General features: G+C 37.5%; 1 protein-coding gene across 3 annotated transcripts in view; it reads left to right on the forward strand.

Moving 5' to 3' along the window:
* fbl (pantothenate kinase 3 fbl) overlaps positions 1 to 12,593 on the forward strand; it is a 51,479-nt gene that overhangs the window by 19,973 nt on the left and 18,913 nt on the right. The window lies entirely within an intron of this gene.

Below are 12,593 nucleotides of genomic sequence, written 5' to 3' on the forward strand. Positions count from 1 at the left end.
TTTGTTGTTGAAAAGTTATGCGAGTTAATGCATTTCAGTGATTCATTTTTATTCATATAGAGGTAGACAATATAATTATTGGCTTTGTATACAAAAAGTATAAGGATTTAATGCCTTAGACATTTCTGAAAGTCTGCCTTAACTTCTATAGTCTGAGTGGTAGTGAATTCGATTCCTTTGTCCGAGAAGTGAAGTTTTTCCTGTGTCAATGTTTTTGTTAGTAGCAAATAACGGTAGTGTATTTGCTTCTTTGATTAACAAAAGTGTTAGAAATAACGAGCGTGATGTTATTATATAAAAAAAATATCTCGAAATTTACTCGACCGAATCGAAGTTTTTGATTAAACTTATCGTGTTCTATGCGCAGGATTAGAAGCTTAAAACAATAAACACTACAAAAGCGTAAATTTAGATAAACATATTATCAAATAAAAAATAGTTTAAAGTCCAATTTCTCGGAGGTTAAACACCCTATGATTAACCAACTGCGAAAAGGAGGAGGTTCTTATTTTCTCTATATTATTTATGATAATCAAATTTGTTTGCGATGCTATTTATGTGATACTAGCTGACCCGCGCAACTTCGCTTGCGTCACATAAGAGAGAATGGGTCAAAATTTTCCCCGTTTTTGTAACATTTTTCACTGGTACTCTGCGCCTATTAGAAGTAGGGTGATGATATATAGCCTATAACCTTCCTCGATAAATGGACTATCTAACACTGAAAGAAGTTTTCAAATCGGACCAGTAGTTCCTGAGATTAGCGCGTTCAAACAAACAAACAAACTCTTCAGCTTTATAATATTAGTATAGATTTTGCTTTAAAGTCGTTGTTTTTTTTAACAGTTATATATTTACTGTCTTACTAGACGTGTTGTTAGTTCTGATTAGTTATACAGTGTGTTGTCTTCACTCATATACAGTTTCAAAGGTTACTGAAAGTATACGATTATACTTGCGGAAATATCTCGAAAATTAAATCCATACTAATATTATAAATGCGAAAGTAACTCTGTCTGTCTGTCTGTTACTCAATCACGCCTAAACTACTAAACCAATTGGCATGAAATTTGGTATGGAGATATTTTGATACCCGAGAAAGGACATAGGCTAATTTTTACCCCGGGAAAATGACGCATTCCCATGGGAAAATTCGGGTGGCGGACGAAGTCGCGGGCGGGTATAAGCTAGTTATTCTATAAGCTAAGCTTAACTATGTATCGGTCCACTGCTGGGCAAAGGCCTATCCCATAAACTTGTAATGTAGCTAATCAAATCAATATAATGAAAATATTATCAAAAAATTGCGTAGAATATTTAATTAATAACATTTTTGTAAAACAAAGATCTTCTAAACGTAATAAAAAGCGTACAAATACGTAGTCTTATATTTAGTGTAGTTTGCTTATATCATATTTTCGTGCCTTTATTGACATAGCCTTATTTATAATCTTAGATATGATATGACATTCCGGAATTTTCGCCTGTAATACATACTTGTCTTGTCTCTGGCCTGAAACTGTTGGTCATATGACCGGTACGACCGCCTGTCAAACCTGGCCCTGTAGGCAGAGGTGTACGAAATACACCCTCATTTCGTGATTCACAATGTTAGATCTATGTAATAAGAGTGTATTTTCCTAAATTTTCTTACTTTAATTCTTGATCTCTTCTTGATCGATCTCTGAGGTTAAGCTACGCTTGCCGAGGTTGTTCCGTGGATGGGTGACCATCTCATACATATCGAGTTCCTCCGTGTTTCGGAAGGCACGTTAAATTGTGGGGCCCGGCTGTCATTTTAGAAGATCTTTGACAGTCGTTAACAGTAGTCAGAAGCTTGAAAGTCTGACAACCAGTCTTACCGAGGGGTATGGTGTTGATACCTAAGAAACTGGGTTGTGGAGGTCAGATAGACAGTCGCTGCATGTAAAACACTGGTATCCAGCTGCACCCGGTGAGACTGGAAGCCGACTCCGACATAGTTTGGAACAAAGGCTAAGCGAATATATATAATTTAATACCTAACTAGCGGACTTGTCCGACTTCTTCCGGTTAAGTTCCCACTAAGTATAGTTCAAAAGTTATACGCGTACATACTTTTAGGTGATTTATTTATATTTCTTTAGGTTTGATTGTGTGTCTGGATCGGTCATCAGAAAATGTCAAAGTGGCTTTTTATGATTCAAGAAACGGTTGAATAAAAAAACTGATTCGATATATCAGGCCATTTCCCCAGCAATGCGAGATAAGACAAGCTAAAACATAGCAACAGGTGTTTAAGTCTTCACGAGAGTAAGACGTGTTAATTACATACATACATACATAATTACATACAAAAATTGGCCATGTGCGAGTTGGACTCGCGAACTAAGGGTCCCGTATGAAAAAAAATACGAAAAAAACACGTTTATTGTATTTATATTTGCACTAGCTTTTACCCGCGACTTCGTTCGCCACCTTAATTTTCCTATTGTGCGTCATTTTCCCGGGATAAAAGGTAGCCTATGTCCTTTCTCGGGTATCAGAATATCTCCATACCAAATTTCATACAAATTGGTTCAGTGTTTTAGGCGTGATTGAGTAGCAGACAGACAGACAGAGTTACTTTCGCACTTATAATATTAGTATGGATTGCATTTATTGTTATAGCGGCAACGGAAATACATCATTTGTGAAAATTTCAGCTTTCTTTATCACGATTTATGAGATACAGCCTGGAGACAGACTGACAGACAGGCAGACAGACAGCGGAGGCTTAATAATAGGGTCCCGATTTACCCTTTTAGTACGGAACACCAATAAATTACCTAATAAAGATGAAAAGTTTGCCAAATTATTCAATTCTTTTGCAGTTTGGATCTATGCCCAGTAATTGACATTGATTAAGTATGATATAATAGTTGACGTAGACGTAGTTTTAACATCTTTTCAATGCATGATTCATGTACTTAATAGCCGTCTTTCCACACACACAGTATCGCACGTTCTTAGTATCGTACAGTATAACGCGCGGGAAAGCAGCGCGCTCTTCGAGAGCGATTTTCTTCGCGGACTTGACCGATGAGCGCGGTTCGTGGTCCTTTCTGCTTACACGCGCGATTGTTGTTTCATGCGCGATAGAGCGTTTGTGTTAAGGGGACTAATACTACGTGAAAAGTACTAACGGTGAAGGAAAACATCGTGATGAATGACATGTCTGACAGTTGTTTAACAAAGTTCTTGAAGGTATGTTAAACCGGCCTGCACTTGGCCAGCATGTTAGACTAGAAGTCTCCTCTCTCATTCCAGAAGAATAACCTTGGGCAGTAGTTAGTATTTAAATTTTCGATCTTCTTATCGTATGGTTAGTGGTCAACCTAGTGTCAAAGCTGTTCAAACCGCCCGAAGGCCTTTGACGTGGCTTAACAACTTTCATCTTAATTGACAACAACCGGGACCGACTTTTTACGTGCCCTCCGAAGCACGGAGACGCCCAGCTCAAATACCACTATGCGGTCACCCATCTATGGAATGACCGCGCCAAGGTTTGCTTAACCCAAAGATCTCCAATCCAATGTCGTGAACGAGAAAGTTAAAGCGAAATCTTTTGCCAAAATCCCACCAATTATTTGACACAATTCGTGACGTAATTAAGCCTTTTAAGGACATGATATATCGTGTTTACATCCATATATTGCAATTTGAGTCCAACTGGTCGTATATAATATACTAGCTGACCCGCGCAACTTCGCTTGCCTCACATAAGAGATTCTCTCTCATAATTTTCCCCGTTTTTGTAACATTTTTTACTAGTACTCTGCTCCTATTGGTCGTAGCGTGATGATATACCTATAGCCTATGTCCTTTCTCGGGTATCAAAATATCTCCATACCAAATTTCATGCAAATTGGTTCAGTAGTTTAGGCGTGATTGAGTAGCAGACAGACAGACAGAGTTACTTTCGCATTTATAATATTAGTATGGATAGTATGGATTATGTAACGAAAACAAATGCGTGCGAAAGTTAAGGAAAACGAAAGGGGACACTCTAGAACAGGGGTTCCCAACCTTTTCTTAGTCCGGGACAACTTTAATACTATTCTTGTTAGCAGGGACCACTATGTTAGTATATTAAAAATAAGTGTATTAATTGTCCTGAAAATTTTTAATTATAAAATCATTCGCGGACCTTTTTTGACTTCCATGGACCACTAGTGGTCCGCGGACCACTGGTTGGGAACCACTGCTCTAGAAAGACATACACAGATCATATCGGTGATGTCTTGTAAAAAGGTCAGGTGCTACTCGTAACCGGCGGTCCTGTATGACAACATGTATGTATGTGAATGAAGCAAGGGAAGTTTGTAAGGATCGTACCAAGTGACGTTCTTTAGTCTCAAGCTACCCCTGTGAGAAAAAAAGGTGTGATTTTATGTATGTAAATCTTGTAAAATGCTTGTACGCATTACAAGCTGAACGCATGTTGCTTGAGTGCATGTTAGTTGCATGATGCTTGTACGCATAGCCGTATCATCATACGGCTGTATTTGTTGTGGTGGGAATTAAATGAGTAATGATATTTTGCTTTAAACTCCATTTTTTTAAAGAATTGTGAGAAATTAAGTCGCTCATGCCTAAAAAATAACATTTTTACAGCAAAAATACTCAAAACTTATTATGTTACTATATTTTTTGTTTGTACTCAATAAACAATTTAAAACGTGTGAATTTTACATACTTTGTGATAAATAACTGTCATATTTGACACTAAATATGACAAATTTGACATTCTATTTATAGATTCCCGTCATGTCGTAAAAAATAGCCTGTTAGCGTTCATAGCTAGTTGTTACAAGTCGGTAAACGATCTGTGGGTTAAGAAACCTTACCGAGGACATAAGTATCTGTTCTTCTTCTTATCGTATGGTTAGTGATCAACCGAGAGTCAAAGTTGTTCAAGCCTCCGAAGGCATTCGACATGGCTTAACGACTGTTATCTTAATTAACAACAACCCGGACCGATTTTTTAAGCCCTGTTGTCAGACTTTCAAGCTTCTGACTACTGACGACTATCAAGGATCTTTGATAATGACACCCGTGACCCACAATTAAAAATGCCTTCCCAAATACAGAAGACCCCATCCACTGACTGACCTCGGCAAGCGTAACTTAACCTGAGAGATCGACCCTCGCGGCTGATTTTACTTAGCCACGAACTCCTAATTTTATTAATAAGCTCTGAAACTGTCCCTTAATATTCATTTGCCCTGAAAAATTCTAGAAATATGTTTTATTATTATATTGTAGTTATAATAAAACTCCATACTAATTAGGTTTTCCAGTCATTAATTAGTTATTAAGCGATTTATATGCAAATTAACTAAGCATAGTTTTATTGCTTGGGAAAATGATTTGAAACAAAAAATGTATGGAAATCGTGTTTTAAACTAAAATACACTATAATACATAATAAAATATGACGCCTTTTTTTACCTAATAGTGTAGGCAGAGGTGTATGAAATACACCCACGTTTCGCCATTAACAAAGTTATTTCCATGTAGTAGGGGGCGAGCTTGTCATATACCGGGCACGTTACCAAACTTCGGACTACTATTTGCAATATATTCTAATACAAATTAGAAAATACCAATAGTACTTTGCTAGACCAGGGAGTCGAACCCGAGACTTTATGACAAGCAATCGGTTGCATTACCGACCACGCCACAGAGGCCGTAAATTAATTTGTCAATTACTAGTATCTGCCCGTGGCTTCGTCCGTTAAAAAAGTTTCCCGGGGCATAACGTCTTGATTCAGATTATAAACTATCTGTGTACAGTGTGTACTAAATTTCAGGCTCCCATAACCAGTGGCGCTCACCGGTCTGACAACGATCTGTGGGTGAAGCAACCGTTGGCGCGGTCATTCTATAGATGGGTGACCGCATAGTGGTATTTGAGCTGGGCGTCTCCGTACTTCGGAGGGCACGTAAAAAGTCGGTCCCGGTTGTGGTCTACTAAGATAACAGTCGTTAAGCCATGTCAAAGGCCTTTCGGGCGGCTTAAACAACTTTGACACTAGGTCGACCACTAACCATACGCTAAAAAGAAGACTAAATTTCACCCAAATCTGTGCGGTAGTTTTTTCGTGAAAGAATAATAAACATAGGTATAAAGTTTTCGATCTACAGCCTTCTACGCCTAACTTAAAAAACAAAAGTACTTCCCCGGATGTACATATATAAATGGCTGTAAATTCTGTTTTTCTAACCTTGTAGATACAATAGTTCTTTTATCCTTATTTGTTCAGTAAATATTTAAATACCTGTGTTTATATTTGTCTCTACTTAAAGAATATTTGCTAGAGTTCTAAAAGGGTTTTCTTGTGTAAAGAATTAGTACGCGCTATTTAAATTTACGCGTCGGAATATAGCAACAAGTCGCTGAAGGTACATAAATACAGTAGTGGTATACGCGGAGTGCGTGTGAGGGAACGGAAGCACGTCGTTGTTACGTCTCCGTCACACGCACTCCGCGTATACCACTACTGTAGTTATATTTCGTCTACTGCGGCCACTTGTTGCTATCTTCAGAAACATACACAGTTAAATTACGTGAATCATATCTATATCTCTGTCACGCACAAGAGTGCTACTTATATACGTCTCTTATGTATATATGATTAACGTTTTATACAGCGATTTGTTGCCATATTCAGATACACAAAGCTAATTTGCGCGTGTGTTCATCATTATTACTTAAGTTAACCTATGCCCAGCAGTGGGACAGTAAGGTTAAAAAAAAAAGTATATTTATAGGTGGTTATAGCCTGAAATATATATATTTTTTTTAAACCCACCACTGTCCCACTGCAGGGCAAGGGTCTCCTCCCAAACGAGGGGGTTAGGCCTGATATATACAACATTAAATTTAAATTTAGTCGGAACCCTAGAAAATCATTCTGCATGTACATTTGGGAAGTGACGTATTAAAATAGCTAGTACAAGGCAATAAGACAAGTTCAAAGTCCTTAGTGCAAAGATAATGTTGTTAGTTGTCATCAAATAGTACCGACCTTCGTTTAACACTTATCATTGAAAATAAATGATAAACAACAATATATAACTTGAGAAAATCGCTGTTTCATTATTTTAATGAAATCTTTATAATATACGCAAACGTTGTTTTGCCATAAAAATTAAAAAAAAGTGTCACTTAGGGGCATGAAAATAGATGTTCGATTCTCAGTCCTACTCAATATGCTCACAAAATTTCATGAGAATCGGTCAAGCCGTTTCGGAGGAGTACGGTAACGAAAATTGTGACGCGAGAATTTTATATGTATATTAGATGTTAAAGTGGCCCGCTCCGACTTTGCTTTTATTTAAGAGTAATTTAATAAATAACCAATACAATTTTTACACAGAAACCTTCCTTGTGAAAGACATCACATCGACAATAGATACATCTATTAAAAAACTCTTTCAAATCCAGAGCAGTCACTTGTTCCAACGGTGAAGAAAACATCTTGATGCAACCTTGCATGCTTGACCGATCTTTAGAACAGTTCTTGAAGGTATGCAAAGTCCCCAACCCGCATTTGGCCAGCGTGGTGGACTCAAGGCCTAGCCCCTCCAATATTACGGGAGAAGACCCTTGCCCAGCAGTGGGACAATAATCGATTTAAACTGCCTCCCTGGTGCAGTGGTTTAGGTCGCCACGCTGATACCATTGCGTGGGGAAGTCGATTCCCACAGGATACAATAATTTGTGTCTCAGTCAGCAGTGGGTCAGTAATGGGTTAAGAAAAAGTTAATATGGCGTATGAATGATTTTTAGTGGGATTCATAAGTGTAAATATTTATGTCTAGAGTTTAGATAGGATTAGATATAGTTATCAGTATTCTATCAATTTCCAGAGTAGTTCGTGGCTTAGTTAACGACAACTGCGCCTCCGTTCAATTGTGGGTCCCGGCTGTCATTTTTGAAGATCTGACAGTCGTTAACAGTAGTCAAAAGCTTGAAAGTCTGACAACCAGTCTTACCGAAGGGTATCGTATTATATCCCAGGTAACTGGGTTGTGGAGGTCAAATAGACAGTCGCACAGTATTATATCCCAGGTAACTGGGTTGTGGAGGTCAAATAGACAGTCGCACAGTAAAAAACTAGTATTCAGCTGCATCCGCTGAGACTGGAACCCGACTCAATATAGTTTGGAAAAAAGGCTAAGCTGATATATTCTATCACTTTCCATGTTAGTCACGGTATCGTGGCCAAGTGTGTTGTGTTACAAACTTCCAGTACACGGTTCAGTAGATAAATGTACATTGTTTTTATATACAACAGCTGTTTCGACAATACACCACTTTCTAGTAAACACTAGATAATGGCCTCCTAACTAATACCCGGCCATGGCGGCCAATTTTAAACCAGCAAACTGTGCAGGGCGTTTGTAGTCTCGAAATGTGTACACCAGGGGTTTCTTAGTCCGGGACCACTTTTATATTAGTATTCTTGTTAGCAGGGACCACTATGTAAGTATATTAAAAAATAAATGTAATAATCATCCTGAAAATTTTAAATTTTATTATCGTTCGCGGACCATATATTGACATACACAGATCTATACACTCTCTATTCCTTCACTCTCATAGTCCGGTGGGACGGATAGCCGCCGCGACCAGGGAGAGGTCAGATTCCGGAGGCTTTACGTGCTCTACGAGGCACGGAGGTGTTTGCCTTCAACAGGTTCATATTAATTGCTATATTTTTGTTTTAAATTGCCTGGTTTCCTTCCGAATGATGAAGCGGTTAGGCCTTCTGTCCAAAACGCTGGCCAATTGCAGGGACTTTGCATGCCTTCAAGAAATTAAAGCCCCATTTTATTACCTACAAATAATTGTATTTATTTCATAGCAACAAGGAATGTGGAATTTTAATGAAACAAATAGAAATCCCGTTATAAATACATATTAATAGTACCTTGTGTCGTGTGACAATTAATTCAATATGGACGACAAAATGGTGGATTTTCCTGTGACGTCACAGTGATGATTACCTATTGATACAAATAACAAGGTTAATGAAAGCTATTTCGGAGGTTCGTCGAAATAAACGGACTTTTTAATTGACTTTTAAATTTCTCATGTTTCGGAAGGCACGTTAAATTGTGGGTCCCGGCTGTCAGTTACAAAGCTCGCATTGACAGTCTTTAACAGTAGTCAGTAGCTTGAAAGTCTGACAACCAGTCTTATCGACGGGTATCGTGTTATAACTCAGGTAACTGTGTTGTGGAGGTCAGATAGACAGTCGCTGCATGTAACATACTGGTATTCAGCTGCATCCAGTGAGACTGGAAGCCGACTCCAACATAGTTGGAAGAAAGGCTAGACTGATGATGTTTTATATTGAGTAAATGCGGAAAGGACTATAAGGAAATGAATCAGAGGTTACTAATAAATATCATTAATTCATTATTAATTACTTGTTTATCTTATCTTATTGAAAAATTCTATATAATTATATTATATAAATAAATCCTCATTGTGATTTATAACTAAAGAATGCTACTTATTCTGTCAATATATTTCTGAGCGATGTTTGAGGCACTCATAGCTGGTTCGGTCACCGGTCGTTAAACGATCAGTGGGTTAAGTAAACCTTAGCGCGGATATTATATAGATGGGTGTGCGAAGTGATATTTAGCGTCTCCGTGCTTCGTACTTCGCACGTAAGGTGTCCCGGTTGTTGTCAATTAAGATAACAGTCGTTAAGCCATGTTAAAGGCCTTTGGTTTGAACAACTTTGACACTAGGTTGCCCACTAACTATACGATGAATGAAGTTAGTTTTTTTTTTTTTGTAAAGTTTATATAGGACAGTAATGGGTTGCATGCCTAAAATTTGTTTAATACATTTATTGTGGGCAAGTCCCCAACTCGCACTTGGCCAGCGTGGTGGACTCAAGGCCTGACCCCTCTCTCATTTGGGAGGAGACCCTTATCCAGCAGTGGGACAGTAATGGGTTAAGTATACTTTACCTTTTGCAAAATTCCTCTACATTAAGAGATAACCGTTTAAAAAATGCATTTGTCATACAATTCTACACTATTACACATACAATTCTGAAAATAACAATATCATTCGTTACAACGATGGTTATCTATCAAGATAAATATTTTGTACTAAGTCACACACGGATATAAAAGCGAGCGACGTCGGCGCGTATCACTAGCATGTTAAGATAACCATTGATAAACTGATAACAGCTTGAAAGACTGACAACCAGTCTTACTGAGGGGTATCGTGTTATAACCCAGATAACTGTGTTGTGGAGGTCAGATAGACAGTCGCTTCATGTAAAATACTGGTATTCAGCTGCATTCGATGAGACTGAAAGCCGACTCCAACATAGTTGGAAGAAAGTTTGACAACCAATCTTACTAAGGGGTATCGTGTTATAACCCAACTGTGTTGTGGAGGTCAGATAGACAGTCGCTTCATGTAAAATACTGGTATTCAGCTGCATTCGATGAGACTGAAAGCCGACTCCAACATAGTTGGAAGAAAGTTTGACAACCAATCTTACTAAGGGGTATCGTGTTATAACCCAACTGTGTTGTGGAGGTCAGATAGACAGTCGCTTCATGTAAAATACTGGTATTCAGCTGCATCTGGTGAGACTGGAAGCCGACTCCAACATATTTGGAAGAAAGGCTAAGCTGATATTGTTGAAAGATTGCTTAGATAATCTTTGTGCGTGGACGCTAGATAATTTAGTATAATTAGTATAGATAATGTTATCATACTGCGTCTAATTTTATTTTCAGTAGATATAAACACATGCTGTGGCATGTTTTTGTGATAATCTCGCAAAATATTGTGTATTAGAAGTTTTAAAGCTGATATTTTCATTGTCAGATAATTAAAGTCCTTCCTACAAACTTCCCTTGCTTCATTCACATACATACATGTTGTCATACAGGACCGCCGGTTACGAGTAGCACCTGACCTTTTTTCAAGACATACAGATGTAATCTGTATTTTATATACTAGAGACTAACTAACTTCTATTAGACGTTAAAAATGCAACGCGAGAGTTTAAAAGTTATGACTAACGGCCGTTCGCAACTTCGAATGCGTGAATAAGAGATTTCACCGTTTCTGTTCTTTTCTTCTTTTATGTAAAATGTATTTCCCCATTTTTGCTCCTTTCGGGAGTGAATTCCAATAAATCCTCTCTTAGTGCTTCTCTACACTTACTAAGGAATGTTCATAGCAAATGTCAAGTTTGTACGTTCAGTAGTTTCGGCTGTGTGTTGTACATCAGTCAGATAGTCATTAACGTAAGAGTTTTATATTGTTTGCTGATAATATGCTCACGGCTTATTCTGGTTGAAGGAATCAAAGAAAATATAATCTGTAACTTGTTTTTATCTACCTCCATGGGAACTGTATAAGATAACAAAATAAATATGGTTTTAATATTTTTATATCGCAAAAACGTCAGTGTTATTGTATAAAGAATAAAATATGAGTCGTGAGAATATACACAAGTTGTTAAATAAAATTATTTTTAACATTGCTTTAAAATAAAGTTTAATTATTTCTGTCTGCCTCTTTTTCGCTTTCGGTATTATAAATGACTGCATCAGTCTTGGCTGCGAATCTTAGGTTGGGCCATAATAGCCCTTTCATAAAGATTGCCCAGTGCTAGGAAGTTGAGGTCGTAGTTTGGTCGTAAAGCCTTCGGATCTCCGCAAATTAAAGGTGACTGACTGACATAGTGATCTATCAACGCACAGCACAAACCACTAGACGGATCGAGCTGAAATTTAGCATGCAGGTAGATGTTATGACGTAGACATCCGCTAAGAACGGATTTTGATCAATTCTTCCCCCTAGGGGATAAAGTAGGTGATGAAAGTTTGGATGAAAATTCTGTCCTAAGTCACAAATCACGCGGGTAAAAGCTAGTTATTTATGTATGGCTACAATGTTAAATGACATATTATTATATACAAAGCATATAAACAGAGTACGTATCTATACTAATATTATAAAGCTGAAGAGTTTGTTTGTTTGTTTGAACGCGCTAATCTCAGTAACTACTGGTCCGATTTGAAACATTCATTCAGTGTTAGATAGCCCATTTATCGAAGAAGGCTATAGGCTATATATCATCACGCTACAACCGTTAGGAGCGGAGTAGTAACGAAAAATGTTACAAAAACGGGAAAAATCATGACTCTCTTATGTGACGCAAGCGAAGTTGCACGGGTCAGCTAGTATAATATAATCGGATGATTTTGACGTAGTTTTAATTTATTATTCAAGTGATTCAGTCCAAAGTCTAACCTTTCGTGACACGGTACTGGTTTAATATACAATAAGATTTACATATTATTTAGTTGAAATACATATAAATTAAATACTTGTATATGTGGAACTATGTCTGGTAATCTTTATTAAATACTTTTTAGCTTTTGAACAATTTTTACGTAGTTTTTTAAGAATTAAAAAAATAATTTTCGAATCCCCCCGGGGCAAATATTTGTGTGATGAGCACGAGTATCTGTTCTGAGTCTGGTTGTTAATGTATCTATATAAGTATGTA

This window comes from Anticarsia gemmatalis, chromosome 29 (genome assembly GCF_050436995.1).
Source record: "Anticarsia gemmatalis isolate Benzon Research Colony breed Stoneville strain chromosome 29, ilAntGemm2 primary, whole genome shotgun sequence".
In the NCBI taxonomy this organism is placed as follows: Eukaryota; Metazoa; Arthropoda; class Insecta; order Lepidoptera; family Erebidae; genus Anticarsia; species Anticarsia gemmatalis.